Here is a 12,810-nt window from a genome sequence, read left to right as displayed (position 1 = left end):
GTTGGTTTTTATGCCAGTACCAAGCTGTTTTTTATAACACTATCTCTATAGATGAGCTTGAGCTTGGCGATTGTGATGCCTCCAGATATTGTTTTATTTTACAGGATTCTTTTGGCTATCCTGGGTTTTTTGTTTTTCCATATGAAGATGAGTATTATTCTTTCCAGGTCTGTGAATAATTGTGTAGGTAATTTGATGGGGATTGCATTGGATCTGTAGATTGCTTTTGGTAAGATTGCCATTTTTACTATGTTAATCCTGCCTATCCATGAGCATGGGAGATCTTTCCATTTTCTGACATCTTCTTCAATTTCTTTTTTCAGGGACTTAAAGTTCTTGTCATATAGGTCCTTCACATGCTTAGTTCAAGTAACCCCAAGGTATTCATATCATTGTGGCTATTGTAAAGGGTGATGTATCTCTGATTTCCTTCTCAGCCTGTTTGTCTATTGTATATAGGAGGGCTACTGAATTTTGAGTTGATCTTGTATCCTGCTATGTTGCTGAAGGTTTTTATTAGCTGTATCTGTTCCTTGGTTGAATTTTTGGAGTCACTCATGTATGCTATCATGTCATCTGCAAGTAGGGAAAGCTTGACTTCTTCCTATCCAATTTGTATCCCCTTAATCTCTTTATGTTGTCTTATAGCTCTGGCTAGAACTTCAAGTACTATATTGAATAAGTATGGGGAGAGGGACAGCCTTGCCTTGTTCCTGATTTTAGTGGTATTGCTTTGAGTTTCTCTCCATTTGATTTGGTATTGGCTGTTGGCGTGCTGTAGATTGCCTTTATTATGTTTAGGTATGTTCCCTGTATTCCTGATCACTCCAAGACCTTTATCATGAAGGGGTGTTGGATTTTGTCAAATGCCTTTTCTGCATCTAGTGAGATGATCATGTGTTTTTTTTTTTCTTTGAGTTTGTTTATATGGTGTATTACATTGACGGACTTTCCTATGTTGAACAACCCTTGCATCCCTGGATGAAGCCTAGTTGATCATGGTGGATAATTGTTTTGATGTGTTCTTGGAGTCTGTTTGCCAGAATTTTAGTGAGTATTTTTGCATCAATGTTCATGAGGGAGATCAGTCTGTAGTTCTCTTTCTTTGTTGCATCTTTGTTTGGTTTAGGAATCAGGGTAATTGTAGCCTCATAGAAGGAGTTTGGTAATATTCCTTCTGCTTCTATTGTGTGGAACAATTTAAAGAGTATTGGTATTAAGTCTTCTTTGAAGATCTGGTAGAATTCTGCACTGAAACCATCTGGTCCTGGGTTTTTTTTTTTTTTTTTTTTTTTTTTGGTTGGGAGACTTTTAATGACTGATTCTATTTCCTTAGGGCTTATTGGACTATTTAAATGGTTTATCTGGTCCTGATTTAACTTAGGTATGTGGTACCTATCCAGAAAAGTATCCATTTCTTTTAGATTTTCCAGTTTTGTGGAGCAAAGGTTTTTGAAGTATGACCTGATGATTCTCTGGATTTCCTCATTGTCTGTTGTTATGTCCCCCTTCTCATTTCTGATTTTGTTCATTTGAATGCTCTCTTTCTCTGTCTCTTGGTTAGTTTGGATAAGGGCTTGTCTATCTTGTTGGTCTTCTCAAAAGTGTCTTTGTTATGAGATCATCTGAGTACCCTACTTGAGGGTGCACATGTGGTGATTAGAGGTGTGATTCCACCTTCCTGTGACTGTGCAGAAAAATTGACTCTCCTTATGTATGAAATGTTTTCCTTAATTATTCAGAAAATGAAGATGGTGGGAGCCCTAACATTTTTATTTAAAGCATAAGGGACTCCCAAGTTTTTGTTGAGATTTGCAATTAAGGAAACTTACTTTAATGGTTCAGAGTGATATTGACCATGATATGGTTTCTTAAAAGAATATTTATTGGTAGTTTCACTAGGGATCCTTCAGTGAGGGAACATTTCCTGTGTATGTGCAACTTTGAGGTATGTGGGAAGCTGGTGTGTAGAATGTTGATCCAGCCAACTTGGATCATTGTGTTTTAGAGGAATCCATAGCTGAACATATAACAATGAACAAAGAGAACTATGACCTTGGAGCTCATGTGTGGAGGCCAACTATGAAGTGATGGAGGTTTAGACCTGCAGCAGCATTACTGCAGGAGTAGATCCATGTTCACCAGATCAAATGGGACGTACATAGCAATGAACTATAACAATGACTATTAGGATATTAGTTTTCTTCCTGAAATTTTATCACTTTCATACGCAGTCAATGCAACATTAATCTGCATGTCCAGGAAGAAGAGAACTGTTAGTGTTGGCATCATCTGCCACATTGGCCAATTGGTTCAGTGATTGCACATTGATCAAGTGCATTCCTTAAATGACAGTTTGGCCTGCCTGGATAAGAAGTAGAGAGGGGGCATCTATTTTCCTGTGTTGGTATGGTGGCCCAGCTCTTCTGAATGTATTGTTCAGGATCTACTGGGGGCATTGGTAGATTACAATATAGTCCACACTTTGGTTACAGATGGAGGTTGGAATCACATATCCTAGCTCATTAGTGACTTTAACTTATTGTTTGTTTCTATTTTGTTCTTCTGAGACAAGTCTGACACTGCAGCTCAGACTGGTATGGAAGTGACTCACACAGTTTGTGAGCACGTGCTTCTCCTGGTCTGTAATTGTACCCTTCGTTATGGATCTGAAGCTTCTGGGGATCTCAAGGAAGTAGAAATTCTCAGCTCTGAAGAGCCTCCAAGGCATTAATTTGCTTCTTTGCAAACTTTTCTTGACTCTTTACTTCAGCTCCTTCGGGTTTAATTAGTTGCTGAAACCTGCTGCAGAACTACAAAGCCTGGGCACAGGTCCAGAAGCAGAAGACTGGTGGCTGACCTCAGAGAACAGAGGACTAATTGGTCCCTCCTTTCCCTGGAGACCAATGTATCAGCAGAGAACATTTACTACTGAGCTCAGAGGCTGGTGTCTGAGTTGTAGAGGGCTGGTGGGAACAGCAAGTACTTTTTCCACCTATAGTAACATCACATGCATAATTCTGCAACTTGCTTTTTTCTTCATAACAACACATTTTGGAACTTTTCCCAGTGCCAATGTGCATACACATATTCATTATTTGTGTGTGTGTGTGTGTGTGTGTGTGTGTGTGTGTATGTGTACTTTTGAGTTACCTTTATTTTTACTTAATAATAGTACTATTCATTATTTTTTCTTTTCTTTTTGAAAGTACAATAAAATCACATCATTTCCCCTTTTCCTTTCTTTCCCTCAAAAACTCCCATATACTCCTCCTTGCTCTCCTGCAAATTCCTGTCCATTTTTCTATGAATTGTTGTTACATGCATGTATGTATATACATATATATTCCTAAATATATCATTCTCAGTCTGTATGCTGTTACTTGTATGTATATGCTTTCAGGGTTGACCATTTGGTGTTAGATAACCAATTGGTGTGCCCTTCCTGGGAGAAGACTATTTCTCATGCTGTCAGCAGTCCTGAGTTGCCTGTAGTTCTTTGTGTAGGGTTGACAAGACAACACCTATTGATTATTTTTAACATTTACAAATATTTTATTTTGTGCACATCATTAAGTATGTGTGTGTATACATTTATGTACTTTTGTGGTTGGGTATATAAGTTAATTTAGCTAGTATGAATGTTAATTGAGTTTCCTCCAAAAACTGAAAATAGAACTATCAGATTATCCAGCTGTACAACATCTGGGAATGTGCCCAAAGGAATCTAAGTCAATATACAAAAGAGATGTCTGTATGCATGTGTTATTGCTGTGTAATTCACAATAATCAAGGTGTAGAAACAGCTTAGGTGTTCATCACAGATAAATGGGTGCAGAAAATGTGATATCTATTCCTACCTCTCACTGTATATATTTTGGTTCCTTTCTATATATGTGATATACACATATGACAGAGTTTTGTTTTTAACTTTTTAATTGATTCTTTGTGGATTTCACATCATGCATCCCGATCCCACTGATCTTCCCATCCTCTTGTCTCTGCTCTCTGCCCTTGAGACCTCCCCCCAAACAAACCAAAATTTAAAAGTGTAGCCAGAAAACAAAAACAAATAAAAACAAACCAAAAAGAAACAGAAGAAAATATCTGGGTGTGGAAGCTGTGGTGTGGTCCAGTGAATCACACAATATACCCCTTTGTCCACACATCTTCACTTGTAAATATTCATTCCAATGGATCATGGATTTTTGGTCTGGCTCGAGGCCTCTGGTTTCTGCTACTGTATTGATACTGGGCCCTCACTGGTTGTCTTAGTGAGGGTTTTTATTGCTGTGAAGAGACACCATGACCATGACCATGGCAACTCTTTTTTTTTTTGGTTTTGTGAGACAGGGTTTCTCTGTGTAGTTTTGGTGCCTGTCCTGGATCTTGTTTTGTAGATCAGGCTGGCTCCGAACTCACAGAGATCTGCCTGGCTCTGCTTCCTGAGTGCTGGGAATAAAGACATGCATCATTACTGCCCAGTTTAAAAATTTTTCATGACAACTCTTATAAAGGAAAACATTTAATTGGTGTGGCTCATTTACAGTTTCAGAGGGTCAGTCCATTATCATCATGCTGGGGAGCATGGCGACATAAATGCAGACATGATACTGGAAAGGTAGCTGAGAGTCTATATCTTGCAGGCAACAGGAAGTCAACTAAGATACTGAGTGATATCCAAGCATAGGAAACCTCAAAGCCCACCCCCACATGACACACTTCCTCCAACAAGGCCATACCCATTCTAACAAAGCCATACTTCCTTATGAGCTTATGTGGGCCAATTACATTTAAACTACCACACTGGAACTTCCTGAGTAGCCTGTTGTTGTCCTGTAAAATGGAGATTTTGATTGGCAGGTCTGGCCCCTCCCATACTCTAGAAGTTCATAGATGAGGTGGATGTTGGGGTGGGCTAACTCATAGTCCTGGTTCAGGGCTTAGCTGGTAGCTAGGCTGGTCAGCCCACCAGCTTTTCCTTATCATTACCAGCAGGGTGAGTTCTTCAGCACTGCCCCAGCTGGCTCACCCAATGCAGCAGGCAGCAAGGACCAGGGCCAGTTCTCCTGCCCTCAGGCCTGTGAGTCTGGCTTATACCACCAAGGTCAGATCTACTGTTTTGCCCAGGCATGGTGTATGGCCTGCCTGCTCCCCCAATTGCTGAAGCCAGTGAGGGGCAGGGCCAGCTCTCTCACTCTCATGACCCCTGGAGCCAGCTCTCCCACCCGCCACAAGTGACAAGGGGCGAGGGTGGGAGAGGGCATCTTTCCTTCACCTATACCACCACATGGCAGGTGAGGGGGACAGGGTCACAGAGTTCTTTTACATTGGTTTATTTTTATAAGATGTGCATGGGAGTTTTGTCTGCACGTATGTGCAAATGTACACATAGTGCACACAGAGGCCAGAAGAGGGTACTAGATTCCCTGGAACTGGGGTTACAGAAAGTTGTAAGCCACCATGTGGGTGCAGGGAATCAAACTTCAATCCTCCTCAAGAGCAGCAAGTGGTCTTAACTGTGGAGCCATCTTTCTAGCCTCCCAAATGGAGTTTTACTCAGCCATAAGGAAGAACGAACTTGGGTCATTTGCAGAAAAATAGACAGATTTGGGGATCACCATGTTTAAAAAAACCCAAAACCAAAAATACAGACCAGACTTAGGAATAAATGCTAAGTGTTTTCTATCATATGTGGAATATATATTTAAAATTAAAAAATTTTTTCTTTTATTTTTTGAGGTTATAATATAATTACTTTATGTCTTCCTTCCCTTCCCTCCCTCACAAACCCCCCTTAAGAGCCTCCTTGCTCTCTTTAAAATTTATGTCATTTTTTTTCATTAATAGTTGTTAATGTTGTCTTAGTATTCTGTTGCTGTGAAGAGATACCATGACCACTGCAACTCTTATAAAAGAAAGCATTTAACTGGGGCTGGCTTACAGCTTTGGAGGTTTAGTCTATTATCATTGTGGCAGGGAGCATGGCAGCATGCAGGCAGATGAGGTGCAGGGGAAATAACTGAGTTCTCTATCCTGATACACAGGCAGCATGATGAGAGAGATTCTGGGTTTGGAATGGGCTTTTTGTTACCTCAAAGCCCACCCTCAATGACACACTTCCTCCAACAATGCCACCAAATCCTTTCAAATAGTGCCATTCCCTGGTGGCCAAGTATTCCAATCGATGAGCCTGTGGGGCCATTCTCATCCAAACCACTACACATACATAAATGTATATGATCTTAATTCTTGGGCAAATGGAATTCTATTCAGAAAGCCCTTTCCTCCATATATTTAATGTAGGGTACTGCCTATGTTTTTTTCCTAGCAGTTTCAGTGTTTCAGGTTTTATGTTTAGGGCTTGGATCCATTTGGAATTAGTTTTTGTGAAAGGTGATAGATATAGATCTAATTTAATGCTTCTGTGTGTGGACATCCAGTTTTCCCAGCACCATTTGCACAAGATGCTTTCTTTTCTCCAGCTTATGGTTTTGGTATCTTTGTCAAATATCAAGTTGCTGAAGTATGTATACTCAAGTTTAGGTCTTTGATTTTGTTCCATTGGTCTACATGTCTGTTTTTGTGCTGTACCATATTATTATTATCTCTATGGCTCTATAACACATATTAAGATCTGGAATGATAGTCTCTTCAGCATTGTTCTCTTAGTTCATTATTGCTTTGGCTACACTGGGTCTTTTGTGGTTCCTTATGAATTTTAGGAATTTTTTTCCTATTTCAGTGAAGAATGAGATGGGGATTTTTTGAGGGGTGGGAGGTACAGAGTTCCTTTCTGAGGTTCCTTTCTCAAGCACAAACCCTGACCCAGATGAGGTCTCAGGGCTTCAGGAAAACTGCAGGCAGGAAATAAAGCCTAAGAGGAACACCCTCTGGGGCACAACAAGGCCAAAAGGGCAAAAGGAAGAACTCAGATGAAAGAAAAGATGCTGTTTGACCAAGCTCTGCTTGCAATGCTGTCTCTAGTAGCTAGCTGACCAATATACAAACAGCAGTGGGAAAATAAGAAATGTTCATCCTTGAAGTGAATGATGATTTTCACAATATTAATTCTACCAATCAATGAGCACGGGATGTCTTTCCATTTTCTAGTGTCTATCTCTAGCTCTTTCTTCAGAGGTTTAAAGTTTTCCTTATAAGGTTCTTCACTCCCTTTAGGTTTATTCCTATATATTTTATTTTCTTTATTCTATTGTATAGGGAGAGTATCCATTATCTACTACTCTGTATGTTTGTTGGTTGTGTATAGAAAAGCTATTGATTTGTGCAAGTTGATAAAAAATCCTGCTACACTGCTGAATCTGTTTGTTGTTTCTAGAAGTTTTCTGGTAGAATTTTTGGGCTCTCTAATGTATCATGTCATCCTCAAATAGGGATAGTTTAACTTCTTTTTCCCCCTATTTATGTCCCTTTAATTTCCTTCTCTTGCCTTATTGCTCCAGATAGTACTTCAAGCTCACTATTGAAAAGGAGTGGGGATAATGGACATTTCTGTCTCCTTCCTGACTTCAGTGGGATGCTTTAAGCTTTTCTCCATTTAGGTTGTTGTTGGGTGTGGATTTTTCTTTTTCAATATATTTTTATTGACACTTTAGGAATTTTACATCATGCACCTTGATCACACTCACTTCTCAGTCCTTCCATGGCTACCCCCAGCCCTTCTGACCTCTGACCAAAAAATACAAATTAAAATAAAAATATAAAAAAAGTTTATGTTATCTATATACATGATCACTGGAGTGTAGTCAAACTCTCAGTGGCCTACCCCTTAAATAGAACTGAGTCCTTCTCACAGCTCTGCCATAGCCATCAATTGTGGATGGCTACACTTCAGCATCCTTCTCATAGTTTTAAAGAGTTCTCTTCAATGCCTTCCTGTTTAGTCTGTTACTTTTTGAAAGGGGGTTTGGGGTTGGGGTTGGGGTAGGGTTGCCACAGAAACCTTGCATGTCCCTCTTTCTCAGCTTTGTGTCTGTTGTCATCAATATCACTGCAAAAGTAGCTTTCTTGGTCTTTACAGTCAGTGAGAACATGGATCATGGGCTTCCACATGGTTTCTGGTGACGGCACAGACCACAAACCTGGCCCTGGCTGCAGTAGGGCAAAGGACCCAGATAAGACCCTCAGAGGCAGCCCAGGCCATGGACATCAACATGGCCTCTCCAGCACGTATTTGTTCATTGTAGTGTCACCTTGTGAGGCAGGGTAGCCTGGCTCAGCTTTGGGTTTCTTATATATAGCTTTTATTATGTTGAGGTATGTACCCTCTAGCCCTCCGTTCTCTAGGAGTTTTATCATGAAGGCATGTTGGATTTTGTCAAAGCCTTTTTCTGCATCTAGATAGTGATGATATTTGTAGTCCATTTATATATTTTTTCTTTACAGTTATTGACTTGTGTATGTTGGACAATGCATGAATTCCATAAGTAAAGCCAACTTGGTCACGGTGTATAATCTTTTTGATGTAGTCTGTTTGCTCATATTTTATTGAGTATTTTTGACTCTATGTTTATCAGAGATAATGGCCTATAGTATTCATTCTTTTCTTTCCTCCTCCTCCTCTTCTTCTTCCTCTTCCTCCTCCTTCTCCTCCAAATAGTTTAAGAAGGATTGGCTGTAGATCTTTGAAAGCCTGGTAGAATTCTGTCTTAAATCCATCTGGCCTTGCCCCCTCTCTTTCTCTCTCTCATTTTTGTTCTGGAAGGGTTTTTATTACTATTTCAATGTCCTTATTCGTCATGGGTCTATCTAGGTTGTTGAATTCTTGGTTTCATTTTAATGATTTGGCTGAATATAGAAATTTATCCATTTCTTTTAGGTTTTTCAGCTTTTTGGAGTATAGATTTTAAAAATATTCCTTTATAATATTCTAAATTTCTTTGGTGTATGTTATAATGTTTCCCTGTTTATTTCTGATTCTGTTAATTTGAGTCCTCCCTCTGTCTCTCTGTTTCTCTCTCTCTGTCTCTGTCTCTGTTTCTCTGTCTCTGTCTCTCTCTCTCGTTAGTTGGGCCAAGAGTCTCTTAATCTTGTTTATCTTTTCAATGAACCAGCTTTTAGATTTGTTGGCCTTTGGCATTGTTTTTTTTTTTTTGTTTGTTTGTTTCTATTTCACTGATTTCTGCTCTGATTTTTAATATTTCTTGCCATTGACAGGATTTGGATTTGATTTGTTCTTGTTTTTCCAAGTATTTTAGTTTCATCATTAAGTCATTTATTTGTGCTTTTTCTGAATCTCTTTTCTTTCCCTCTCCCTCCTTCCCCATCTCTTCCTTCCTTCCTTCCTTCCTTCCTTCCTTCCTTCCTTCCTTCCTTCCTATCTTTCTCTGTCTTCTTTCCTTCCTCCTTCCCTCCCTCCCTCCCTCCCTCCCTCCCCCCCTCTCTCTTTCTTTCTTTCTTTTTTCTTTCTTTCTGAGACAGGGTCTCTCCACATAGCCTTGGCTGTCCCACAACACACTATGTAGACAAGATTGGTTGAACTCATAGAGATCCATCTTCCTTCTCCTCCCAAGTGCTTGGATTAAAGGTATACACCAGCATGGCTTTTTGATTCTTTAATGTTTTAACATAGACATGTAGAGCTATTCATTTCCTTCATAAGACTGCTTTCAATCTATCTCAGAACTTTTGTTGTGTTGTGTTTTCATTTAGTTCCAGGAAGTTTTTTGTTTTATTATTATTGTTTTTTTTTTTTATTTTACTGAAAATAGATTCTTTTCTCATACAATATATCTTGTTTATAGTTTCCCCTCCTTCTACTCCCCCCAGTTACTCCATACCTCCCATGCCATCCAGATCTATCCTTTTTCTGTTTTTCATTAGAAGAGAACAGGTTTCTAGGAGATAAAAACAAAACATGATAAAATAAAATGTAATAAGATAAAAACCATCACATGAGGCTGGACAGGCAACCAAACAGATGGAAAAGAGCCCAAGAATAGGCATAAGAATCAGAGAGTCACTCATTCACACACTCAGGAGTCTTATAAGAATACTGAGCAGGAAGCTATAATATATATGCAAAGGTCATGGTATAGATCTGTGTAAGCCCTGGTCTTGCTGCTTCAATCTCTGTGAGTTTATAGGAGCCTTACTCAGTTGATTCAGAGGGTCATGTTCTCCTGGTGTCCTCTATTTCCTCTGGCTCCCTCACTCCATCTGCTCCATTTTCCATGGGGTTCTCCAAGAAATTAAAAAAAAAATCGTGATTTCTTCTTTGCCCCATTCATCATTTAGTAAGAAGTTGTTTAATCTCCATGAATTTGCATATTTACTACAAGTTTATTTTTTCTGTCAAATTCAAGTTTAATTGCATTGTAATCCTATAGCATTGAAGGGGTGAGTTCAATCTTTTTGAATTTGTAAAGATTTATTTTGTGTTCTGGGGTATGGTCTATTCTAGAAAAGCTTCCATGTGCTGCTGAGTAGAATGTGTATTCTGTGATGTTTAGATAGAAAATTCTGTAGATATCTGTTAAGTCCATTTGATGTAGGATATCAATTCTGATGTTCTTTCATTTCCTTTTTTTTTGTCTAGATGACTATTAAAGAAAGTGAGGCATTGAAAAAAACCTACTATTAGTTCAATGACATTAATCTGTTGTTTTTCTGTCAGCTTAGCAGCTGCACCTGAATGTACTGATATTTTAACCACCATCTGCACCCCACTGCTCTATCATTCTGTTTGCTAATAAGGACTCAGGAGTCAAATGTTGGGGTGAAAATCTACTAGATCAGAGAAGCTGAGAAGCAACTAGCTGATCTTCCTTTTTGGCATGAGACCCATCAAGAAAATTATCTCTCTACTCGTCCCAAACCAAAAATACTGCCAATTTCTAAGTACTCTTCCTACTCCTTCCTGTACCTCTCTCTATCCATATTCCTGGGTCCTCTGTACTCTCTATGGTTAATTCTTGACAACTATCCATTGGTTCCACCCCCTGATGCAAGGTTAATTTTATTAACACAGTCTCAGATTTTCACAGTGTGATTAAATGTCTTTAATCTGTGTCTTTAAATTCAGTAAGCCTGAGAGAGCCAAGCAGACACCATAACAGACTGCTCAGACTTCTGTCAGAGATCAGGCCTCAGTTTCAATTTCCTGAGAATGAGCAAGCAGTTTACAAAAGAACCACAAACAATGGACAGTCAATCTTCAACACCCTGATAGCAGGGATTAGGAAGCATATACTAAAGTTGGGTCATCCCAGTCAGTATTTCAAGGCAATGTAACCAAATAGGGAAAAATCCTCTACTACTCCTTGGAACTTGACCAAACTAGCCCAAAGATGGTAAAACTGTAGCCCTAACCAGCTCCTGCTAGCTTAGCTAATTAGTAATGTACTAACATAGTTGTCACTTGCTTAAGACAATCATAGAGATGATGACCTAACTGCTTCTAGAATTCTTTTGACTGTGTATAAAAGGAGCCTTCGAGCTTCTCTTATTATCATCATTTTGCCTTTGTGTCAGATGTGTGGCCCTAGCATGCTGGAACTCTTCTTGAGATAATAAATGCTTTTGCTAATTACATATGTGGATGGTGTGTTTTTGTGGGACTTCTCAAAGACCCTAACAAGCCTATATGTATTTTTAAAAATATAATCCAGTGCCTCAGAGTTCGGTGTATATATGTTTAGGATAGTATCTTTTTTTTTTTTTTTAAATTAACTGTTCCCTTGATTAAGATGAAGTGTCACTCTTTATCTCTTCTGATTAGTTTTAGTTTAGGCTCTATTTCATCAGATATTAAGATACTGATGCCTATTTGCTTCCTGGTCCCATTTGATTGAAGTACTTTTGTCCATCCTTTAACTCTGAGCCAGAGCCTGTCTTTGAATCTATGATTTTTTTTTTTTGTAAGAAACAGGTTTTGTCCATTCAGTCAGTTTGTATCTTTTCATGGAGAATTGAGGCCAACAATATTTAATGTTATTGCTGAAATGTGTGTGTTAATTATGGTCATTGTGTTGTTGATTTCTGGAGTTGTTTTCATTCTCAGTGGTATTCTGTATTTTAATAATTATGGCTTTGTATTTCTTTCCACAGTCTGTCTGGTATGCTCATACATCTCTTCAGTCCAAAATATTGCTTCCTGCGTTTTCTTGCAAATAATTTTTTTTTGAGACAGGGTTTCTCTGTGCAGCCCTGGCTGTCCTGGAACTCACTCTGTAGCCCAGGCTGGCCTTGATCTTAGAGAGTTGCCTGCCTCTGCCTCCCAAGTGCTGGGACTAAAGGCACGTGCCACCTCTGCCTGTTGCAAATACATTTCTTTCTTTTTTTCTTCTCTCTCTCTCTCTCTCTTGGCTTTTTGAGACAGGGTTTTTCTGTGTAGCTTTGTGTCTTTTCCTGGAACTCATTTGGTAGTCCAGGCTGCCCTCGAACTCACAGAGACTGCCTGGCTCTGCCTCCCGAGTGCTGGAATTAAAGGCGTGCACCACCACTGCCCGGCTACATTTCTTTTTTAAAACATCTGGATATCAGAAGGACACATCAGATCCTGTGTGACAGCAATTATGGATGTTGTCAGCTGCCATGTGAAGAGCAAGTCTATGCTATTGATTTGAGATCTTTCTTCCTCATTTATGCCTACAAGTTGAAGGTTTGGTTTTTCATTTCCTTTATGTTCCCTCCCGTGCACTTAAAAAATTTTGTATTCTTTCCTTACTTGTTCTTGATCCTCTACTTTATCTTTGAATCCTGGTATTTTATTTTCTGCTCGATTCTTTCTACTTACAAGATTTCCTTTGAGTTTTCTAGCTGACTTATTGGGTTTGTCACTTTTATCTT

Source organism: Onychomys torridus, chromosome 4 (assembly GCF_903995425.1).
Source record: "Onychomys torridus chromosome 4, mOncTor1.1, whole genome shotgun sequence".
NCBI lineage: Eukaryota > Metazoa > Chordata > Mammalia > Rodentia > Cricetidae > Onychomys > Onychomys torridus.
Note: the sequence above shows the minus strand (reverse complement) of the source record.